The sequence below is a fragment of the Lasioglossum baleicum genome, unplaced genomic scaffold, assembly GCF_051020765.1.
Source record: "Lasioglossum baleicum unplaced genomic scaffold, iyLasBale1 scaffold0107, whole genome shotgun sequence".
Taxonomy (NCBI): domain Eukaryota; kingdom Metazoa; phylum Arthropoda; class Insecta; order Hymenoptera; family Halictidae; genus Lasioglossum; species Lasioglossum baleicum.
Genome location: NW_027469167.1, coordinates 394,319 through 416,655, shown reverse-complemented (window position 1 = coordinate 416,655; position 22,337 = coordinate 394,319).

The following is a 22,337-nucleotide window of genomic DNA, read 5'->3' as shown; positions in this document are numbered from 1 at the left end:
GACTAGCCTGCGGGATGCATCCTCTCGCACGTGTTTTTGCTCGACTAGCCTGCGGGATGCATCCTCTCGCACGTGTATTTGCTCGACTAGCCTGCGGGATGCATCCTCTCGCACGTGTTTGTGCTCGACTAGCCTGCGGGATGCATCCTCTCGCACGTGTTTTTACTTGACTAGCCTGCGGGATGCATCCTCTCGCACGTGTTTTTGCTCGACTAGCCTGCGGGATGCATCCTCTCGCACGTGTTTTTGCTCGACTAGCCTGCGGGATGCATCCTCTCGCACGTGTTTTTACTCGACTAGCCATGCGCATCCCAAAAAACCTGCGCATGCGCATCCCAAAAAACCTGCGCATGCGCATCCCACAAAACCTGCGCATGCGCATCCCACAAAACTTCGCACGTGTTTTTACTCGACTAGCCTGCGGGATGCATCCTCTCGCACGTGTTTTTACTCGACTAGCCTGCGGGATGCATCCTCTCGCACGTGTTTTTGCTTGACTAGCCTGCGGGATGCATCCTCTCGCACGTGTTTTTGCTCGACTAGCCTGCGGGATGCATCCTCTCGCACGTGTATTTGCTCGACTAGCCTGCGGGATGCATCCTCTCGCACGTGTTTGTGCTCGACTAGCCTGCGGGATGCATCCTCTCGCACGTGTTTTTACTCGACTAGCCTGCGGGGTGCATCCTCTCGCACGTGTTTTTGCTCGACTAGCCTGCGGGATGCATCCTCTCGCACGTGTTTTTGCTCGACTAGCCTGCGGGATGCATCCTCTCGCACGTGTTTTTGCTCGACTAGCCTGTGGGATGCATCCTCTCGCACGTGTTTTTACTCGACTAGCCATGCGCATCCCAAAAAACCTGCGCATGCGCATCCCAAAAAACCTGCGCATGCGCATCCCACAAAACCTGCGCATGCGCATCCCACAAAACTTCGCACGTGTTTTTACTCGACTAGCCTGCGGGATGCATCCTCTCGCACGTGTTTTTACTCGACTAGCCTGTTGGATGCATCCTCTCGCACGTGTTTTTACTCGACTAGCCTGCGGGATTCATCCTCTCGCACGTGCTTTTACTCGACTAGCCTGCGGGATGCATCCTCTCGCACGTGTTTTTGCTCGACTAGCCTGCAGGATTCATCCTCTCGCACGTGTTTTTACTCGACTAGCCTGCGGGATGAATCCTCTCGCACGTGTTTTTACTCGACTAGCCTGCGGGATGCATCCTCTCGCACGTGTTTTTACTTTGACTAGCCTGCGGGAAGCATCCTCTTGCACGTGTTTTTACTCGACTAGCCTGCGGGATGCATCCTCTCGCACGTGTTTTTACTCGACTAGCCTGCGGGATGCATCCTCTCGCACGTGTTTTTACTCGAGTAGCCTGCGAGATGCATCCTCCCGCACGTGTTTTTACTCGACTAGCCTGCGGGATGCATCCTCTCGCACGTGTTTTTGCTCGACTAGCCTGCGGGATGCATCCTCTCGCACGTGTTTTTGCTCGACTAGCCATGCGCATCCCAAAAAACCTGCGCATGCGCATCCCAAAAAACCTGCGCATGCGCATCCCACAAAACCTGCGCATGCGCATCCCACAAAACCTCGCACGTGTTTGTGCTCGAGTAGCCTGCGGGATGCATCCTCTCGCACGTGTTTTTACTCGACTAGCCTGCGGGATGCATCCTCTCGCACGTGTTTTTACTCGACTAGCCTGCGGGATGCATCCTCTCGCACGTGTTTTTACTCGACTAGCCTGCGGGAAGCATCCCCTCGCACGTGTTTTTACTCGACTAGTCTGCGGGATGCATCCTCTCGCACGTGTTTTTGCTCGACTAGCCTGCGGGATGCATCCTCTCGCACGTGTTTTTGCTCGACTAGCCTGCGGGATGCATCCTCTCGCACGTGTATTTGCTCGACTAGCCTGCGGGATGCATCCTCTCGCACGTGTTTGTGCTCGACAAGCCTGCGGGATGCATCCTCTCGCACGTGTTTTTGCTCGACTAGCCTGCGGGATGCATCCTCTCGCACGTGTTTTTGCTCGACTAGCCTGCGGGATGCATCCTCCCGCACGTGTTTTTGCTCGACTAGCCTGCGTGATGCATCCTCTCGCACGTGTTTTTACTCGACTAGCCTGCGGGATGCATCCTCTCGCACGAGTTTTTACTCGACTAGCCTGCGGGATGCATCCTCTCGAACGTGTTTTTGCTCGACTAGCCTGCGGGATGCATCCTCTCGCACGTGTTTTTACTCGACTAGCCTGCGGGATTCATCCTCTCGCACGTGTTTTTACTCGACTAGCCTGCGGGATGCATCCTCTCGCACGTGTTTTTGCTCGACTAGCCTGCAGGATTTATCCTCTCGCACGTGTTTTTACTCGACTAGCCTGCGGGATGCATCCTCTCGCACGTGTTTTTGCTCGACTAGCCTGCGGGATGCATCCTCTCGCACGTGTTTTTACTCGACTAGCCATGCGCATCCCAAAAAACCTGCGCATGCGCATCCCAAAAAACCTGCGCATGCGCATCCCAAAAAACCTGCGCATGCGCATCCCACAAAACCTGCGCATGCGCATCCCACAAAACTTCGCACGTGTTTTTACTCGACTAGCCTGCGGGATGCATCCTCTCGCTCGTGTTTTTACTCGACTAGCCTGTTGGATGCATCCTCTCGCACGTGTTTTTGCTCGACTAGCCTGCGGGATGCATCCTCTCGCACGTGTTTGTGCTCGACAAGCCTGCGGGATGCATCCTCTCGCACGTGTTTTTGCTCGACTAGCCTGCGGGATGCATCCTCTCGCACGTGTTTTTGCTCGACTAGCCTGCGGGATGCATCCTCCCGCACGTGTTTTTCCTCGACTAGCCTGCGGGATGCATCCTCTCGCACGTGTTTTTACTCGACTAGCCTGCGGGATTCATCCTCTCGCACGTGCTTTTACTCGACTAGCCTGCGGGATGCATCCTCTCGCACGTGTTTTTGCTCGACTAGCCTGCAGGATTCATCCTCTCGCACGTGTTTTTACTCGACTAGCCTGCGGGATGAATCCTCTCGCACGTGTTTTTGCTCGACTAGCCTGCGGGATGCATCCTCTCGCACGTGTTTTTGCTCGACTAGCCTGCGGGACGCATCCTCTCGCACGTGTTTTTACTCGACTAGCCTGCGGGATGCATCCTCTCGCACGTGTTTTTACTCGACTAGCCTGCGGGAAGCATCCTCTTGCACGTGTTTTTACTCGACTAGCCTGCGGGATGCATCCTCTCGCACGTGTTTTTACTCGACTAGCCTGCGGGAAGCATCCTCTCGCACGTGTTTTTACTCGACTAGTCTGCGGGAAGCATCCTCTCGCACGGGTTTTTGCTCGACTAGCCTGCGGGATGCATCCTCTCGCACGTGTTTTTGCTCGACTAGCCTGCGGGATGCATCCTCTCGCACGTGTTTTTGCTCGACTAGCCTGCGGGATGCATCCTCTCGCACGTGTTTTTGCTCGACTAGCCTGCGGGATGCATCCTCTCGCACGTGTTTTTGCTCGACTAGCCATGCGCATCCCAAAAAACCTGCGCATGCGCATCCCACAAAACCTCGCACGTGTTTTTACTCGACTAGCCTGCGGGATGCATCCTCTCGCACGTGTTTTTACTCGAGTAGCCTGCGAGATGCATCCTCCCGCACGTGTTTTTACTCGACTAGCCTGCGGGATGCATCCTCTCGCACGTGTTTTTGCTCGACTAGCCTGCGGGATGCATCCTCTCGCACGTGTTTTTGCTCGACTAGCCTGCGGGATGCATCCTCTCGCACGTGTTTTTGCTCGACTAGCCTGCGGGATGCATCCTCTCGCACGTGTTTTTGCTCGACTAGCCATGCGCATACCAAAAAACCTGCGCATGCGCATCCCAAAAAACCTGCGCATGCGCATCCCACAAAACCTCGCACGTGTTTGTGCTCGACTAGCCTGCGGGATGCATCCTCTCGCACGTGTTTTTACTCGACTAGCCTGCGGGATGCATCCTCTCGCACGTGTTTTTACTCGACTAGCCTGCGGGATGCATCCTCTCGCACGTGTTTTTGCTCGACTAGCCTGCGGGATGCATCCTCTCGCATGTGTTTTTACTCGACTAGCCTGCGGGATGCATCCTCCCGCACGTGTTTTTACTCGACTAGCCTGCGGGATGCATCCTCTCGCACGTGTTTTTGCTCGACTAGCCTGCGGGATGCATCCTCTCGCACGTGTTTTTGCTCGACTAGCCTGCGGGATGCATCCTCTCGCACGTGTTTTTGCTCGACTAGCCTGCGGGACGCATCCTCTCGCACGTGTTTTTACTCGACTAGCCTGCGGGATGCATCCTCTCGCACGTGTTTTTGCTCGACTAGCCTGCGGGATGCATCCTCTCGCACGTGTTTTTGCTCGACTACCCATGCGCATCCCAAAAAACCTGTGCATGCGCATCCCAAAAAACCTGCGCATGCGCATCCCACAAAACCTGCGCATGCGCATCCCACAAAACTTCGCACGTGTTTTTACTCGACTAGCCTGCGGGATGCATCCTCTCGCACGTGTTTTTGCTCGACTAGCCATGCGCATCCCAAAAAACCTGCGCATGCGCATCCCACAAAACCTCGCACGTGTTTTTACTCGACTAGCCTGCGGGATGCATCCTCTCGCACGTGTTTTTACTCGAGTAGCCTGCGAGATGCATCCTCCCGCACGTGTTTTTACTCGACTAGCCTGCGGGATGCATCCTCTCGCACGTGTTTTTGCTCGACTAGCCTGCGGGATGCATCCTCTCGCACGTGTTTTTGCTCGACTAGCCTGCGGGATGCATCCTCTCGCACGTGTTTTTGCTCGACTAGCCTGCGGGATGCATCCTCTCGCATGTGTTTTTACTCGACTAGCCTGCGGGATGCATCCTCCCGCACGTGTTTTTACTCGACTAGCCTGCGGGATGCATCCTCTCGCACGTGTTTTTGCTCGACTAGCCTGCGGGATGCATCCTCTCGCACGTGTTTTTGCTCGACTAGCCTGCGGGATGCATCCTCTCGCACGTGTTTTTGCTCGACTAGCCTGCGGGACGCATCCTCTCGCACGTGTTTTTACTCGACTAGCCTGCGGAATGCATCCTCTCGCACGTGTTTTTGCTCGACTAGCCTGCGGGATGCATCCTCTCGCACGTGTTTTTGCTCGACTACCCATGCGCATCCCAAAAAACCTGTGCATGCGCATCCCAAAAAACCTGCGCATGCGCATCCCACAAAACCTGGGCATGCGCATCCCACAAAACTTCGCACGTGTTTTTACTCGACTAGCCTGCGGGATGCATCCTCTCGCACGTGTTTTTGCTCGACTAGCCATGCGCATCCCAAAAAACCTGCGCATGCGCATCCCACAAAACCTCGCACGTGTTTTTACTCGACTAGCCTGCGGGATGCATCCTCTCGCACGTGTTTTTACTCGAGTAGCCTGCGAGATGCATCCTCCCGCACGTGTTTTTACTCGACTAGCCTGCGGGATGCATCCTCTCGCACGTGTTTTTGCTCGACTAGCCTGCGGGATGCATCCTCTCGCACGTGTTTTTGCTCGACTAGCCTGCGGGATGCATCCTCTCGCACGTGTTTTTGCTCGACTAGCCTGCGGGATGCATCCTCTCGCACGTGTTTTTGCTCGACTAGCCATGCGCATCCCAAAAAACCTGCGCATGCGCATCCCACAAAACCTCGCACGTGTTTTTACTCGACTAGCCTGCGGGATGCATCCTCTCGCACGTGTTTTTACTCGAGTAGCCTGCGAGATGCATCCTCCCGCACGCGTTTTTACTCGACTAGCCTGCGGGATGCATCCTCTCGCACGTGTTTTTGCTCGACTAGCCTGCGGGATGCATCCTCTCGCACGTGTTTTTGCTCGACTAGCCTGCGGGATTCATCCTCTCGCACGTGCTTTTACTCGACTAGCCTGCGGGATGCATCCTCTCGCACGTGTTTTTGCTCGACTAGCCTGCGGGATGCATCCTCTCGCACGTGTTTTTGCTCGACTAGCCTGCGGGATGCATCCTCCCGCACGTGTTTTTACTCGACTAGCCATGCGCATCCCAAAAAACCTGCGCATGCGCATCCCAAAAAACCTGCGCATGCGCATCCCACAAAACTTCGCACGTGTTTTTACTCGACTAGCCTGCGGGATGCATCCTCTCGCACGTGTTTTTACTCGACTAGCCTGCGGGATGCATCCTCTCGCACGTGTTTTTACTCGACTAGCCTGCGGGAAGCATCCTCTTGCACGTGTTTTTACTCGACTAGCCTGCGGGATGCATCCTCTCGCACGTGTTTTTACTCGACTAGCCTGCGGGAAGCATCCTCTCGCACGTGTTTTTACTCGACTAGTCTGCGGGAAGCATCCTCTCGCACGTGTTTTTACTCGACTAGTCTGCGGGATGCATCCTCTCGCACGTGTTTTTGCTCGACTAGCCTGCGGGATGCATCCTCTCGCACGTGTTTTTGCTCGACTAGCCTGCGGGATGCATCCTCCCGCACGTGTTTTTGCTCGACTAGCCTGCGGGATGCATCCTCTCGCACGTGTTTTTGCTCGACTAGCCATGCGCATCCCAAAAAACCTGCGCATGCGCATCCCACAAAACCTCGCACGTGTTTTTACTCGACTAGCCTGCGGGATGCATCCTCTCGCACGTGTTTTTACTCGAGTAGCCTGCGAGATGCATCCTCTCGCACGTGTTTTTACTCGACTAGCCTGCGGGATGCATCCTCTCGCACGTGCTTTTGCTCGACTAGCCTGCGGGATGCATCCTCTCGCACGTGTTTTTGCTCGACTAGCCTGCGGGATGCATCCTCTCGCACGTGTTTTTGCTCGACTAGCCTGCGGGATGCATCCTCTCGCACGTGTTTTTGCTCGACTAGCCTGCGGGATGCATCCTCTCGCACGTGTTTTTGCTCGACTAGCCATGCGCATCCCAAAAAACCTGCGCATGCGCATCCCACAAAACCTCGCACGTGTTTTTACTCGACTAGCCTGCGGGATGCATCCTCTCGCACGTGTTTTTACTCGAGTAGCCTGCGAGATGCATCCTCCCGCACGTGTTTTTACTCGACTAGCCTGCGGGATGCATCCTCTCGCACGTGTTTTTGCTCGACTAGCCTGCGGGATGCATCCTCTCGCACGTGTTTTTGCTCGACTAGCCTGCGGGATGCATCCTCTCGCACGTGTATTTGCTCGACTAGCCTGCGGGATGCATCCTCTCGCACGTGTTTGTGCTCGACTAGCCTGCGGGATGCATCCTCTCGCACGTGTTTTTACTCGACTAGCCTGCGGGATGCATCCTCTCGCACGTGTTTTTACTCGACTAGCCTGCGGAAGCATCCTCTCGCACGTGTTTTTACTCGACTAGTCTGCGGGAAGCATCCTCTCGCACGTGTTTTTACTCGACTAGTCTGCGGGATGCATCCTCTCGCACGTGTTTTTGCTCGACTAGCCTGCGGGATGCATCCTCTCGCACGTGTTTTTGCTCGACTAGCCTGCGGGATGCATCCTCCCGCACGTGTTTTTGCTCGACTAGCCTGCGGGATGCATCCTCTCGCACGTGTTTTTGCTCGACTAGCCATGCGCATCCCAAAAAACCTGCGCATGCGCATCCCACAAAACCTCGCACGTGTTTTTACTCGACTAGCCTGCGGGATGCATCCTCTCGCACGTGTTTTTACTCGAGTAGCCTGCGAGATGCATCCTCTTGCACGTGTTTTTACTCGACTAGCCTGCGGGATGCATCCTCTCGCACGTGCTTTTGCTCGACTAGCCTGCGGGATGCATCCTCTCGCACGTGTTTTTGCTCGACTAGCCTGCGGGATGCATCCTCTCGCACGTGTTTTTGCTCGACTAGCCTGCGGGATGCATCCTCTCGCACGTGTTTTTGCTCGACTAGCCTGCGGGATGCATCCTGTCGCACGTGTTTTTGCTCGACTAGCCATGCGCATCCCAAAAAACCTGCGCATGCGCATCCCACAAAACCTCGCACGTGTTTGTGCTCGACTAGCCTGAGGGGTGCATCCTCTCGCACGTGTTTTTACTCGACTAGCCTGCGGGATGCATCCTCTCGCACGTGTTTTTACTCGACTAGCCTGCGGGATGCATCCTCTCGCACGTGTTTTTACTCGACTAGCCTGCGGGAAGCATCCCCTCGCACGTGTTTTTACTCGACTAGTCTGCGGGATGCATCCTCTCGCACGTGTTTTTACTTGACTAGCCTGCGGGATGCATCCTCTCGCACGTGTTTTTGTTCGACTAGCCTGCGGGATGCATCCTCTCGCACGTGTTTTTGCTCGACTAGCCTGCGGGATACATCCTCTCGCACGTGTTTTTACTCGACTAGCCTGCGGGATGCATCCTCTCGCACGTGTTTTTACTCGACTAGCCTGCGGGATGCATCCTCTCGCACGTGTTTTTGCTCGACTAGCCTGCGGGATGCATCCTCTCGCACGTGTTTTTGCTCGACTAGCCTGCGGGATGCATCCTCTCGCACGTGTATTTGCTCGACTAGCCTGCGGGATGCATCCTCTCGCACGTGTATTTGCTCGACTAGCCTGCGGGATGCATCCTCTCGCACGTGTTTGTGCTCGACTAGCCTGCGGGATGCATCCTCTCGCACGTGTTTTTACTTGACTAGCCTGCGGGATGCATCCTCTCGCACGTGTTTTTGCTCGACTAGCCTGCGGGATGCATCCTCTCGCACGTGTTTTTGCTCGACTAGCCTGCGGGATACATCCTCTCGCACGTGTTTTTACTCGACTAGCCTGCGGGATGCATCCTCTCGCACGTGTTTTTACTCGACTAGCCTGCGGGATGCATCCTCTCGCACGTGTTTTTGCTCGACTAGCCTGCGGGATGCATCCTCTCGCACGTGTTTTTGCTCGACTAGCCATTCGCATCCCAAAAAACCTGTGCATGCGCATCCCAAAAAACCTGCGCATGCGCATCCCACAAAACCTGCGCATGCGCATCCCACAAAACTTCGCACGTGTTTTTACTCGACTAGCCTGCGGGATGCATCCTCTCGCACGTGTTTTTACTCGACTAGCCTGCGGGATGCATCCTCTCGCACGTGTTTTTGCTCGACTAGCCTGCGGGATGCATCCTCTCGCACGTGTTTTTACTCGACTAGCCTGCGGGATTCATCCTCTCGCACGTGTTTTTACTCGACTAGCCTGCGGGATGCATCCTCTCGCACGTGTTTTTACTCGACTAGCCTGCGGGATGCATCCTCTCGCACGTGTTTTTACTCGACTAGCCTGCGGGATGCATCATCTCGCACGTGTTTTTACTCGACTAGCCTGCGGGAAGCATCCTCTCGCACGTATTTTTACTCGACTAGTCTGCGGGATGCATCCTCTCGCACGTGTTTTTGCTCGACTAGCCTGCGGGATGCATCCTCTCGCACGTGTTTTTACTCGACTAGTCTGCGGGATTCATCCTCTCGCACGTGCTTTTACTCGACTAGCCTGCGGGATGCATCCTCTCGCACGTGTTTTTGCTCGACTAGCCTGCAGGATTCATCCTCTCGCACGTGTTTTTACTCGACCAGCCTGCGGGATGAATCCTCTCGCACGTGTTTTTGCTCGACTAGCCTGCGGGATGCATCCTCTCGCACGTGTTTTTGCTCGACTAGCCTGCGGGACGCATCCTCTCGCACGTGTTTTTACTCGACTAGCCTGCGGGATGCATCCTCTCGCACGTGTTTTTACTCGACTAGCCTGCGGGATGCATCCTCTCGCACGTGTTTTTACTCGAGTAGCCTGCGAGATGCATCCTCTCGCACGTGTATTTGCTCGACTAGCCTGCGGGATGCATCCTCTCGCACGTGTATTTGCTCGACTAGCCTGCGGGATGCATCCTCTCGCACGTGTTTGTGCTCGACTAGCCTGCGGGATGCATCCTCTCCCACGTGTTTTTACTTGACTAGCCTGCGGGATGCATCCTCTCGCACGTGTTTTTGCTCGACTAGCCTGCGGGATGCATCCTCTCGCACGTGTTTTTGCTCGACTAGCCTGCGGGATGCATCCTCTCGCACGTGTTTTTACTCGACTAGCCTGCGGGATGCATCCTCTCGCACGTGTTTTTACTCGACTAGCCTGCGGGAAGCATCCTCTCGCACGTGTTTTTACTCGACTAGTCTGCGGGATGCATCCTCTCGCACGTGTTTTTGCTCGACTAGCCTGCGGGATGCATCCTCTCGCACGTGTTTTTGCTCGACTAGCCTGCGGGATGCATCCTCTCGCACGTGTATTTGCTCGACTAGCCTGCGGGATGCATCCTCTCGCACGTGTTTGTGCTCGACTAGCCTGCGGGATGCATCCTCTCGCACGTGTTTTTACTTGACTAGCCTGCGGGATGCATCCTCTCGCACGTGTTTTTGCTCGACTAGCCTGCGGGATGCATCCTCTCGCACGTGTTTTTGCTCGACTAGCCTGCGGGATGCATCCTCTCGCACGTGTTTTTACTCGACTAGCCATGCGCATCCCAAAAAACCTGCGCATGCGCATCCCAAAAAACCTGCGCATGCGCATCCCACAAAACCTGCGCATGCGCATCCCACAAAACCTGCGCATGCGCATCCCAAAAAACCTGCGCATGCGCATCCCACAAAACCTGCGCATGCGCATCCCACAAAACTTCGCACGTGTTTTTACTCGACTAGCCTGCGGGATGCATCCTCTCGCACGTGTTTTTACTCGACTAGCCTGCGGGATGCATCCTCTCGCACGTATTTTTGCTCGACTAGCCTGCGGGATGCATCCTCTCGCACGTGTTTTTGCTCGACTAGCCTGCGGGATGCATCCTCTCGCACGTGTTTTTACTCGACTAGCCATGCGCATCCCAAAAAACCTGCGCATGCGCATCCCAAAAAACCTGCGCATGCGCATCCCACAAAACCTGCGCATGCGCATCCCACAAAACTTCGCACGTGTTTTTACTCGACTAGCCTGCGGGATGCATCCTCTCGCACGTGTTTTTACTCGACTAGCCTGTTGGATGCATCCTCTCGCACGTGTTTTTGCTCGACTAGCCTGCGGGATGCATCCTCTCGCACGTGTTTTTACTCGACTAGCCTGCGGGATTCATCCTCTCGCACGTGCTTTTACTCGACTAGCCTGCGGGATGCATCCTCTCGCACGTGTTTTTGCTCGACTAGCCTGCAGGATTCATCCTCTCGCACGTGTTTTTACTCGACTAGCCTGCGGGATGAATCCTCTCGCACGTGTTTTTACTCGACTAGCCTGCGGGATGCATCCTCTCGCACGTGTTTTTACTCGACTAGCCTGCGGGAAGCATCCTCTTGCACGTGTTTTTACTCGACTAGCCTGCGGGATGCATCCTCTCGCACGTGTTTTTACTCGACTAGCCTGCGGGATGCATCCTCTCGCACGTGTTTTTACTCGAGTAGCCTGCGAGATGCATCCTCCCGCACGTGTTTTTACTCGACTAGCCTGCGGGATGCATCCTCTCGCACGTGTTTTTGCTCGACTAGCCTGCGGGATGCATCCTCTCGCACGTGTTTTTGCTCGACTAGCCTGCGGGATGCATCCTCTCGCACATGTTTTTACTCGACTTGCCTGCGGGATGCATCCTCTCGCACGTGTTTTTGCTCGACAAGCCTGCGGGATGCATCCTCTCGCACGTGTTTTTGCTCGACTAGCCTGCGGGATGCATCCTCTCGCACGTGTTTTTGCTCGACTAGCCTGCGGGATGCATCCTCCCGCACGTGTTTTTGCTCGACTAGCCTGCGGGATGCATCCTCTCGCACGTGTTTTTACTCGACTAGCCTGCGGGATGCATCCTCTCGCACGAGTTTTTACTCGACTAGCCTGCGGGATGCATCCTCTCGAACGTGTTTTTGCTCGACTAGCCTGCGGGATGCATCCTCTCGCACGTGTTTTTACTCGACTAGCCTGCGGGATTCATCCTCTCGCACGTGTTTTTACTCGACTAGCCTGCGGGATGCATCCTCTCGCACGTGTTTTTGCTCGACTAGCCTGCAGGATTTATCCTCTCGCACGTGTTTTTACTCGACTAGCCTGCGGGATGCATCCTCTCGCACGTGTTTTTGCTCGACTAGCCTGCGGGATGCATCCTCTCGCACGTGTTTTTACTCGACTAGCCATGCGCATCCCAAAAAACCTGCGCATGCGCATCCCAAAAAACCTGCGCATGCGCATCCCAAAAAACCTGCGCATGCGCATCCCACAAAACCTGCGCATGCGCATCCCACAAAACTTCGCACGTGTTTTTACTCGACTAGCCTGCGGGATGCATCCTCTCGCACGTGTTTTTACTCGACTAGCCTGTGGGATGCATCCTCTCGCACGTGTTTTTGCTCGACTAGCCTGCGGGATGCATCCTCTCGCACGTGTTTTTACTCGACTAGCCTGCGGGATTCATCCTCTCGCACGTGCTTTTACTCGACTAGCCTGCGGGATGCATCCTCTCGCACGTGTTTTTGCTCGACTAGCCTGCAGGATTCATCCTCTCGCACGTGTTTTTACTCGACTAGCCTGCGGGATGAATCCTCTCGCACGTGTTTTTACTCGACTAGCCTGCGGGATGCATCCTCTCGCACGTGTTTTTACTCGACTAGCCTGCGGGAAGCATCCTCTTGCACGTGTTTTTACTCGACTAGCCTGCGGGATGCATCCTCTCGCACGTGTTTTTACTCGACTAGCCTGCGGGATGCATCCTCTCGCACGTGTTTTTACTCGAGTAGCCTGCGAGATGCATCCTCCCGCACGTGTTTTTACTCGACTAGCCTGCGGGATGCATCCTCTCGCACGTGTTTTTGCTCGACTAGCCTGCGGGATGCATCCTCTCGCACGTGTTTTTGCTCGACTAGCCTGCGGGATGCATCCTCTCGCACATGTTTTTACTCGACTTGCCTGCGGGATGCATCCTCTCGCACGTGTTTTTGCTCGACAAGCCTGCGGGATGCATCCTCTCGCACGTGTTTTTGCTCGACTAGCCTGCGGGATGCATCCTCTCGCACGTGTTTTTGCTCGACTAGCCTGCGGGATGCATCCTCCCGCACGTGTTTTTGCTCGACTAGCCTGCGGGATGCATCCTCTCGCACGTGTTTTTACTCGACTAGCCTGCGGGATGCATCCTCTCGCACGAGTTTTTACTCGACTAGCCTGCGGGATGCATCCTCTCGAACGTGTTTTTGCTCGACTAGCCTGCGGGATGCATCCTCTCGCACGTGTTTTTACTCGACTAGCCTGCGGGATTCATCCTCTCGCACGTGTTTTTACTCGACTAGCCTGCGGGATGCATCCTCTCGCACGTGTTTTTGCTCGACTAGCCTGCAGGATTTATCCTCTCGCACGTGTTTTTACTCGACTAGCCTGCGGGATGCATCCTCTCGCACGTGTTTTTGCTCGACTAGCCTGCGGGATGCATCCTCTCGCACGTGTTTTTACTCGACTAGCCATGCGCATCCCAAAAAACCTGCGCATGCGCATCCCAAAAAACCTGCGCATGCGCATCCCAAAAAACCTGCGCATGCGCATCCCACAAAACCTGCGCATGCGCATCCCACAAAACTTCGCACGTGTTTTTACTCGACTAGCCTGCGGGATGCATCCTCTCGCACGTGTTTTTACTCGACTAGCCTGTGGGATGCATCCTCTCGCACGTGTTTTTGCTCGACTAGCCTGCGGGATGCATCCTCTCGCACGTGTTTTTACTCGACTAGCCTGCGGGATTCATCCTCTCGCACGTGTTTTTACTCGACTAGCCTGCGGGATGCATCCTCTCGCACGTGTTTTTACTCGACTAGCCTGCGGGATACATCCTCTCGCACGTGTTTTTACTCGACTAGCCTGCGGGATGCATCCTCTCGCACGTGTTTTTACTCGACTAGCCTGCGGGAAGCATCCTCTCGCACGTGTTTTTACTCGACTAGTCTGCGGGATGCATCCTCTCGCACGTGTTTTTGCTCGACTAGCCTGCGGGATGCATCCTCTCGCACGTGTTTTTGCTCGACTAGCCTGCGGGATGCATCCTCTCGCACGTGTATTTGCTCGACTAGCCTGCGGGATGCATCCTCTCGCACGTGTTTGTGCTCGACTAGCCTGCGGGATGCATCCTCTCGCACGTGTTTTTACTTGACTAGCCTGCGGGATGCATCCTCTCGCACGTGTTTTTGCTCGACTAGCCTGCGGGATGCATCCTCTCGCACGTGTTTTTGCTCGACTAGCCTGCGGGATGCATCCTCTCGCACGTGTTTTTACTCGACTAGCCATGCGCATCCCAAAAAACCTGCGCATGCGCATCCCAAAAAACCTGCGCATGCGCATCCCACAAAACCTGCGCATGCGCATCCCACAAAACTTCGCACGTGTTTTTACTCGACTAGCCTGCGGGATGCATCCTCTCGCACGTGTTTTTACTCGACTAGCCTGCGGGATGCATCCTCTCGCACGTGTTTTTGCTTGACTAGCCTGCGGGATGCATCCTCTCGCACGTGTTTTTGCTCGACTAGCCTGCGGGATGCATCCTCTCGCACGTGTATTTGCTCGACTAGCCTGCGGGATGCATCCTCTCGCACGTGTTTGTGCTCGACTAGCCTGCGGGATGCATCCTCTCGCACGTGTTTTTACTTGACTAGCCTGCGGGATGCATCCTCTCGCACGTGTTTTTGCTCGACTAGCCTGCGGGATGCATCCTCTCGCACGTGTTTTTGCTCGACTAGCCTGCGGGATGCATCCTCTCGCACGTGTTTTTACTCGACTAGAATGCGGGGTGCATCCTCTCGCACGTGTTTTTGCTCGACTAGCCTGCGGGATGCATCCTCTCGCACGTGTTTTTGCTCGACTAGCCTGCGGGATGCATCCTCTCGCACGTGTTTTTGCTCGACTAGCCTGTGGGATGCATCCTCTCGCACGTGTTTTTACTCGACTAGCCATGCGCATCCCAAAAAACCTGCGCATGCGCATCCCAAAAAACCTGCGCATGCGCATCCCACAAAACCTGCGCATGCGCATCCCACAAAACTTCGCACGTGTTTTTGCTCGACTAGCCTGCAGGATTCATCCTCTCGCACGTGTTTTTACTCGACTAGCCTGCGGGATGAATCCTCTCGCACGTGTTTTTACTCGACTAGCCTGCGGGATGCATCCTCTCGCACGTGTTTTTACTTTGACTAGCCTGCGGGAAGCATCCTCTTGGACGTGTTTTTACTCGACTAGCCTGCGGGATGCATCCTCTCGCACGTGTTTTTACTCGACTAGCCTGCGGGATGCATCCTCTCGCACGTGTTTTTACTCGAGTAGCCTGCGAGATGCATCCTCCCGCACGTGTTTTTACTCGACTAGCCTGCGGGATGCATCCTCTCGCACGTGTTTTTGCTCGACTAGCCTGCGGGATGCATCCTCTCGCACGTGTTTTTGCTCGACTAGCCATGCGCATCCCAAAAAACCTGCGCATGCGCATCCCAAAAAACCTGCGCATGCGCATCCCACAAAACCTGCGCATGCGCATCCCACAAAACCTCGCACGTGTTTGTGCTCGAGTAGCCTGCGGGATGCATCCTCTCGCACGTGTTTTTACTCGACTAGCCTGCGGGATGCATCCTCTCGCACGTGTTTTTACTCGACTAGCCTGCGGGATGCATCCTCTCGCACGTGTTTTTACTCGACTAGCCTGCGGGAAGCATCCCCTCGCACGTGTTTTTACTCGACTAGTCTGCGGGATGCATCCTCTCGCACGTGTTTTTGCTCGACTAGCCTGCGGGATGCATCCTCTCGCACGTGTTTTTGCTCGACTAGCCTGCGGGATGCATCCTCTCGCACGTGTATTTGCTCGACTAGCCTGCGGGATGCATCCTCTCGCACGTGTTTGTGCTCGACAAGCCTGCGGGATGCATCCTCTCGCACGTGTTTTTGCTCGACTAGCCTGCGGGATGCATCCTCTCGCACGTGTTTTTGCTCGACTAGCCTGCGGGATGCATCCTCCCGCACGTGTTTTTGCTCGACTAGCCTGCGGGATGCATCCTCTCGCACGTGTTTTTACTCGACTAGCCTGCGGGATGCATCCTCTCGCACGAGTTTTTACTCGACTAGCCTGCGGGATGCATCCTCTCGAACGTGTTTTTGCTCGACTAGCCTGCGGGATGCATCCTCTCGCACGTGTTTTTACTCGACTAGCCTGCGGGATTCATCCTCTCGCACGTGTTTTTACTCGACTAGCCTGCGGGATGCATCCTCTCGCACGTGTTTTTGCTCGACTAGCCTGCAGGATTTATCCTCTCGCACGTGTTTTTACTCGACTAGCCTGCGGGATGCATCCTCTCGCACGTGTTTTTGCTCGACTAGCCTGCGGGATGCATCCTCTCGCACGTGTTTTTACTCGACTAGCCATGCGCATCCCAAAAAACCTGCGCATGCGCATCCCAAAAAACCTGCGCATGCGCATCCCAAAAAACCTGCGCATGCGCATCCCACAAAACCTGCGCATGCGCATCCCACAAAACTTCGCACGTGTTTTTACTCGACTAGCCTGCGGGATGCATCCTCTCGCTCGTGTTTTTACTCGACTAGCCTGTTGGATGCATCCTCTCGCACGTGTTTTTGCTCGACTAGCCTGCGGGATGCATCCTCTCGCACGTGTTTGTGCTCGACAAGCCTGCGGGATGCATCCTCTCGCACGTGTTTTTGCTCGACTAGCCTGCGGGATGCATCCTCTCGCACGTGGTTTTGCTCGACTAGCCTGCGGGATGCATCCTCCCGCACGTGTTTTTCCTCGACTAGCCTGCGGGATGCATCCTCTCGCACGTGTTTTTACTCGACTAGCCTGCGGGATTCATCCTCTCGCACGTGCTTTTACTCGACTAGCCTGCGGGATGCATCCTCTCGCACGTGTTTTTGCTCGACTAGCCTGCAGGATTCATCCTCTCGCACGTGTTTTTACTCGACTAGCCTGCGGGATGAATCCTCTCGCACGTGTTTTTGCTCGACTAGCCTGCGGGATGCATCCTCTCGCACGTGTTTTTGCTCGACTAGCCTGCGGGACGCATCCTCTCGCACGTGTTTTTACTCGACTAGCCTGCGGGATGCATCCTCTCGCACGTGTTTTTACTCGACTAGCCTGCGGGAAGCATCCTCTTGCACGTGTTTTTACTCGACTAGCCTGCGGGATGCATCCTCTCGCACGTGTTTTTACTCGACTAGCCTGCGGGAAGCATCCTCTCGCACGTGTTTTTACTCGACTAGTCTGCGGGAAGCATCCTCTCGCACGGGTTTTTGCTCGACTAGCCTGCGGGATGCATCCTCTCGCACGTGTTTTTGCTCGACTAGCCTGCGGGATGCATCCTCTCGCACGTGTTTTTGCTCGACTAGCCTGCGGGATGCATCCTCTCGCACGTGTTTTTGCTCGACTAGCCTGCGGGATGCATCCTCTCGCACGTGTTTTTGCTCGACTAGCCATGCGCATCCCAAAAAACCTGCGCATGCGCATCCCACAAAACCTCGCACGTGTTTTTACTCGACTAGCCTGCGGGATGCATCCTCTCGCACGTGTTTTTACTCGAGTAGCCTGCGAGATGCATCCTCCCGCACGTGTTTTTACTCGACTAGCCTGCGGGATGCATCCTCTCGCACGTGTTTTTGCTCGACTAGCCTGCGGGATGCATCCTCTCGCACGTGTTTTTGCTCGACTAGCCTGCGGGATGCATGCTCTCGCACGTGTTTTTGCTCGACTAGCCTGCGGGATGCATCCTCTCGCACGTGTTTTTGCTCGACTAGCCATGCGCATACCAAAAAACCTGCGCATGCGCATCCCAAAAAACCTGCGCATGCGCATCCCACAAAACCTCGCACGTGTTTGTGCTCGACTAGCCTGCGGGATGCATCCTCTCGCACGTGTTTTTACTCGACTAGCCTGCGGGATGCATCCTCTCGCACGTGTTTTTACTCGACTAGCCTGCAGGATGCATCCTCTCGCACGTGTTTTTACTCGACTAGCCTGCGGGAAGCATCCCCTCGCACGTGTTTTTACTCGACTAGTCTGCGGGATGCATCCTCTCGCACGTGTTTTTGCTCGACTAGCCTGCGGGATGCATCCTCTCGCACGTGTTTTTGCTCGACTAGCCTGCGGGATGCATCCTCTCGCACGTGTATTTGCTCGACTAGCCTGCGGGATGCATCCTCTCGCACGTGTTTGTGATCGACTAGCCTGCGGGATGCATCCTCTCGCACGTGTTTTTACTTGACTAGCCTTTGGGATGCATCCTCTCGCACGTGTTTTTACTCGACTAGCCTGCGGGATGCATCCTCTCGCACGTGTTTTTACTCGACTAGCCTGCGGGATGCATCCTCTCGCACGTGTTTTTACTCGACTAGCCTGCCGGAAGCATCCCCTCGCACGTGTTTTTACTCGACTAGTCTGCGGGATGCATCCTCTCGCACGTGTTTTTGCTCGACTAGCCTGCGGGATGCATCCTCTCGCACGTGTTTTTGCTCGACTAGCCTGCGGGATGCATCCTCTCGCACGTGTATTTGCTCGACTAGCCTGCGGGATGCATCCTCTCGCACGTGTTTGTGATCGACTAGCCTGCGGGATGCATCCTCTCGCACGTGTTTTTACTTGACTAGCCTGCGGGATGCATCCTCTCGCACGTGTTTTTGCTCGACTAGCCTGCGGGATGCATCCTCTCGCACGTGTTTTTGCTCGACTAGCCTGCGGGATGCATCCTCTGGCACATGTTTTTACTCGACTTGCCTGCGGGATGCATCCTCTCGCACGTGTTTTTGCTCGACTAGCCTGCGGGATGCATCCTCCCGCACGTGTTTTTGCTCGACTAGCCTGCGGGATGCATCCTCTCGCACGTGTTTTTGCTCGACTAGCCTGCGGGATGCATCCTCCCGCACGTGTTTTTGCTCGACTAGCCTGCGGGATGCATCCTCTCGCACGTGTTTTTACTCGACTAGCCTGCGGGATGCATCCTCTCGTACGTGTTTTTGCTCGACTAGCCTGCGGGATGCATCCTCTCGCACGTGTTTTTACTCGACTAGCCTGCGGGATTCATCCTCTCGCACGTGTTTTTACTCGACTAGCCTGCGGGATGCATCCTCTCGCACGTGTTTTTGCTCGACTAGCCTGCAGGATTTATCCTCTCGCACGTGTTTTTACTCGACTAGTCTGCGGGATGCATCCTCTCGCACGTGTTTTTGCTCGACTAGCCTGCGGGATTCATCCTCTCGCACGTGTTTTTACTCGACTAGCCTGCGGGATGCATCCTCTCGCACGTGTTTTTGCTCGACTAGCCTGCAGGATTTATCCTCTCGCACGTGTTTTTACTCGACTAGCCTGCGGGATGCATCCTCTCGCACGTGTTTTTGCTCGACTAGCCTGCGGGATGCATCCTCTCGCACGTGTTTTTACTCGACTAGCCTGCGGGATGCATCCTCCCGCACGTGTTTTTACTCGACTAGCCTGCGGGATGCATCCTCTCGCACGTGTTTTTGCTCGACTAGCCTGCGGGATGCATCCTCTCGCACGTGTTTTTGCTCGACTAGCCTGCGGGATGCATCCTCTCGCACGTGTTTTTGCTCGACTAGCCTGCGGGACGCATCCTCTCGCACGTGTTTTTACTCGACTAGCCTGCGGGATGCATCCTCTCGCACGTGTTTTTGCTCGACTAGCCTGCGGGATGCATCCTCTCGCACGTGTTTTTGCTCGACTACCCATGCGCATCCCAAAAAACCTGTGCATGCGCATCCCAAAAAACCTGCGCATGCGCATCCCACAAAACCTGCGCATGCGCATCCCACAAAACTTCGCACGTGTTTTTACTCGACTAGCCTGCGGGATGCATCCTCTCGCACGTGTTTTTACTCGACTAGCCTGCGGGATGCATCCTCTCGCACGTGTTTTTGCTCGACTAGCCTGCGGGATGCATCCTCTCGCACGTGTTTGTGCTCGACTAGCCTGCGGGATGCATCCTCTCGCACGTGTTCTACTTGACTAGCCTGCGGGATGCATCCTCTCGCACGTGTATTTGCTCGACTAGCCTGCGGGATGCATCCTCTCGCACGTGTTTGTGCTCGACTAGCCTGCGGGATGCATCCTCTCGCACGTGTTTTTACTTGACTAGCCTGCGGGATGCATCCTCTCGCACGTGTTTTTGCTCGACTAGCCTGAGGGATGCATCCTCTCGCACGTGTTTTTGCTCGACTAGCCTGCGGGATGCATCCTCTCGCACGTGTTTTTACTCGACTAGCCTGCGGGATGCATCCTCTCGCACGTGTTTTTACTGGACTAGCCTGCGGGAAGCATCCCCTCGCACGTGTTTTACTCGACTAGTCTGCGGGATGCATCCTCTCGCACGTGTTTTTGCTCGACTAGCCTGCGGGATGCATCCTCTCGCACGTGTTTTTGCTCGACTAGCCATGCGCGTCCCAAAAAACCTGCGCATGCGCATCCCAAAAAACCTGCGCATGCGCATCCCAAAAAACCTGCGCATGCGCATCCCAAAAAACCTGCGCATGCGCATCCCACAAAACCTCGCACGTGTTTTTACTCGACTAGCCTGCGGGATGCATCCTCTCGCACGTGTTTTTGCTCGACTAGCCTGCGGGATGCATCCTCTCGCACGTGTTTTTACTCGACTAGCCTGCGGGATGCATCCTCTCGCACGTGTTTTTGCTCGACTAGCCTGCGGGATGCATCCTCTCGCACGTGTTTTTGCTCGACTAGCCTGCGGGATGCATCCTCTCGCACGTGTTTTTGCTCGACTAGCCTGCGGGATGCATCCTCTCGCACGTGTTTTTGCTCGACTAGCCATGCGCATCCCAAAAAACCTGCGCATGCGCATCCCAAAAAACCTGCGCATGCGCATCCCACAAAACCTCGCACGTGTTTGTGCTCGACTAGCCTGCGGGATGCATCCTCTCGCACGTGTTTTTACTCGACTAGCCTGCGGGATGCATCCTCTCGCACGTGTTTTTACTCGACTAGCCTGCGGGATGCATCCTCTCGCACGTGTTTTTACTGGACTAGCCTGCGGGAAGCATCCCCTCGCACGTGTTTTTGCTCGACTAGCCTGCAGGATTTATCCTCTCGGACGTGTTTTTACTCGACTAGCCTGCGGGATGCATCCTCTCGCACGTGTTTTTGCTCGACTAGCCTGCGGGATGCATCTTCTCGCACGTGTTTTTACTCGACTAGCCTGCGGGATGCATCCTCCCGCACGTGTTTTTACTCGACTAGCCTGCGGGATGCATCCTCTCGCACGTGTTTTTGCTCGACTAGCCTGCGGGATGCATCCTCTCGCACGTGTTTTTGCTCGACTAGCCTGCGGGATGCATCCTCTCGCACGTGTTTTTGCTCGACTAGCCTGCGGGCCGCATCCGCTCGCACGTGTTTTTACTCGACTAGCCTGCGGGATGCATCCTCTCGCACGTGTTTTTACTCGACTAGCCTGCGGGATGCATCCTCTCGCACGTGTTTTTGCTCGACTAGCCTGCGGGATGCATCCTCTCGCACGTGTTTTTGCTCGACTAGCCTGCGGGATGCATCCTCTCGCACGTGTTTTTGCTCGACTAGCCTGCGGGATGCATCCTCTCGCACGTGTTTTTACTCGACTAGCCTGCGGGATGCATCCTCTCGCACGTGTTTTTGCTCGACTAGCCTGCGGGATGCATCCTCTCGCACGTGTTTTTGCTCGACTACCCATGCGCATCCCAAAAAACCTGTGCATGCGCATCCCTAAAAACCTGCGCATGCGCATCCCACAAAACCTGCGCATGCGCATCCCACAAAACTTCGCACGTGTTTTTACTCGACTAGCCTGCGGGATGCATCCTCTCGCACGTGTTTTTACTCGACTAGCCTGCGGGATGCATCCTCTCGCACGTGTTTTTGCTCGACTAGCCTGCGGGATGCATCCTCTCGCACGTGTTTGTGCTCGACTAGCCTGCGGGATGCATCCTCTCGCACGTGTTCTACTTGACTAGCCTGCGGGATGCATCCTCTCGCACGTGTATTTGCTCGACTAGCCTGCGGGATGCATCCTCTCGCACGTGTTTGTGCTCGACTAGCCTGCGGGATGCATCCTCTCGCACGTGTTTTTACTTGACTAGCCTGCGGGATGCATCCTCTCGCACGTGTTTTTGCTCGACTAGCCATGCGCATCCCAAAAAACCTGCGCATGCGCATCCCAAAAAACCTGCGCATGCGCATCCCACAAAACCTCGCACGTGTTTGTGCTCGACTAGCCTGCGGGATGCATCCTCTCGCACGTGTTTTTACTCGACTAGCCTGCGGGATGCATCCTCTCGCACGTGTTTTTACTCGACTAGCCTGCGG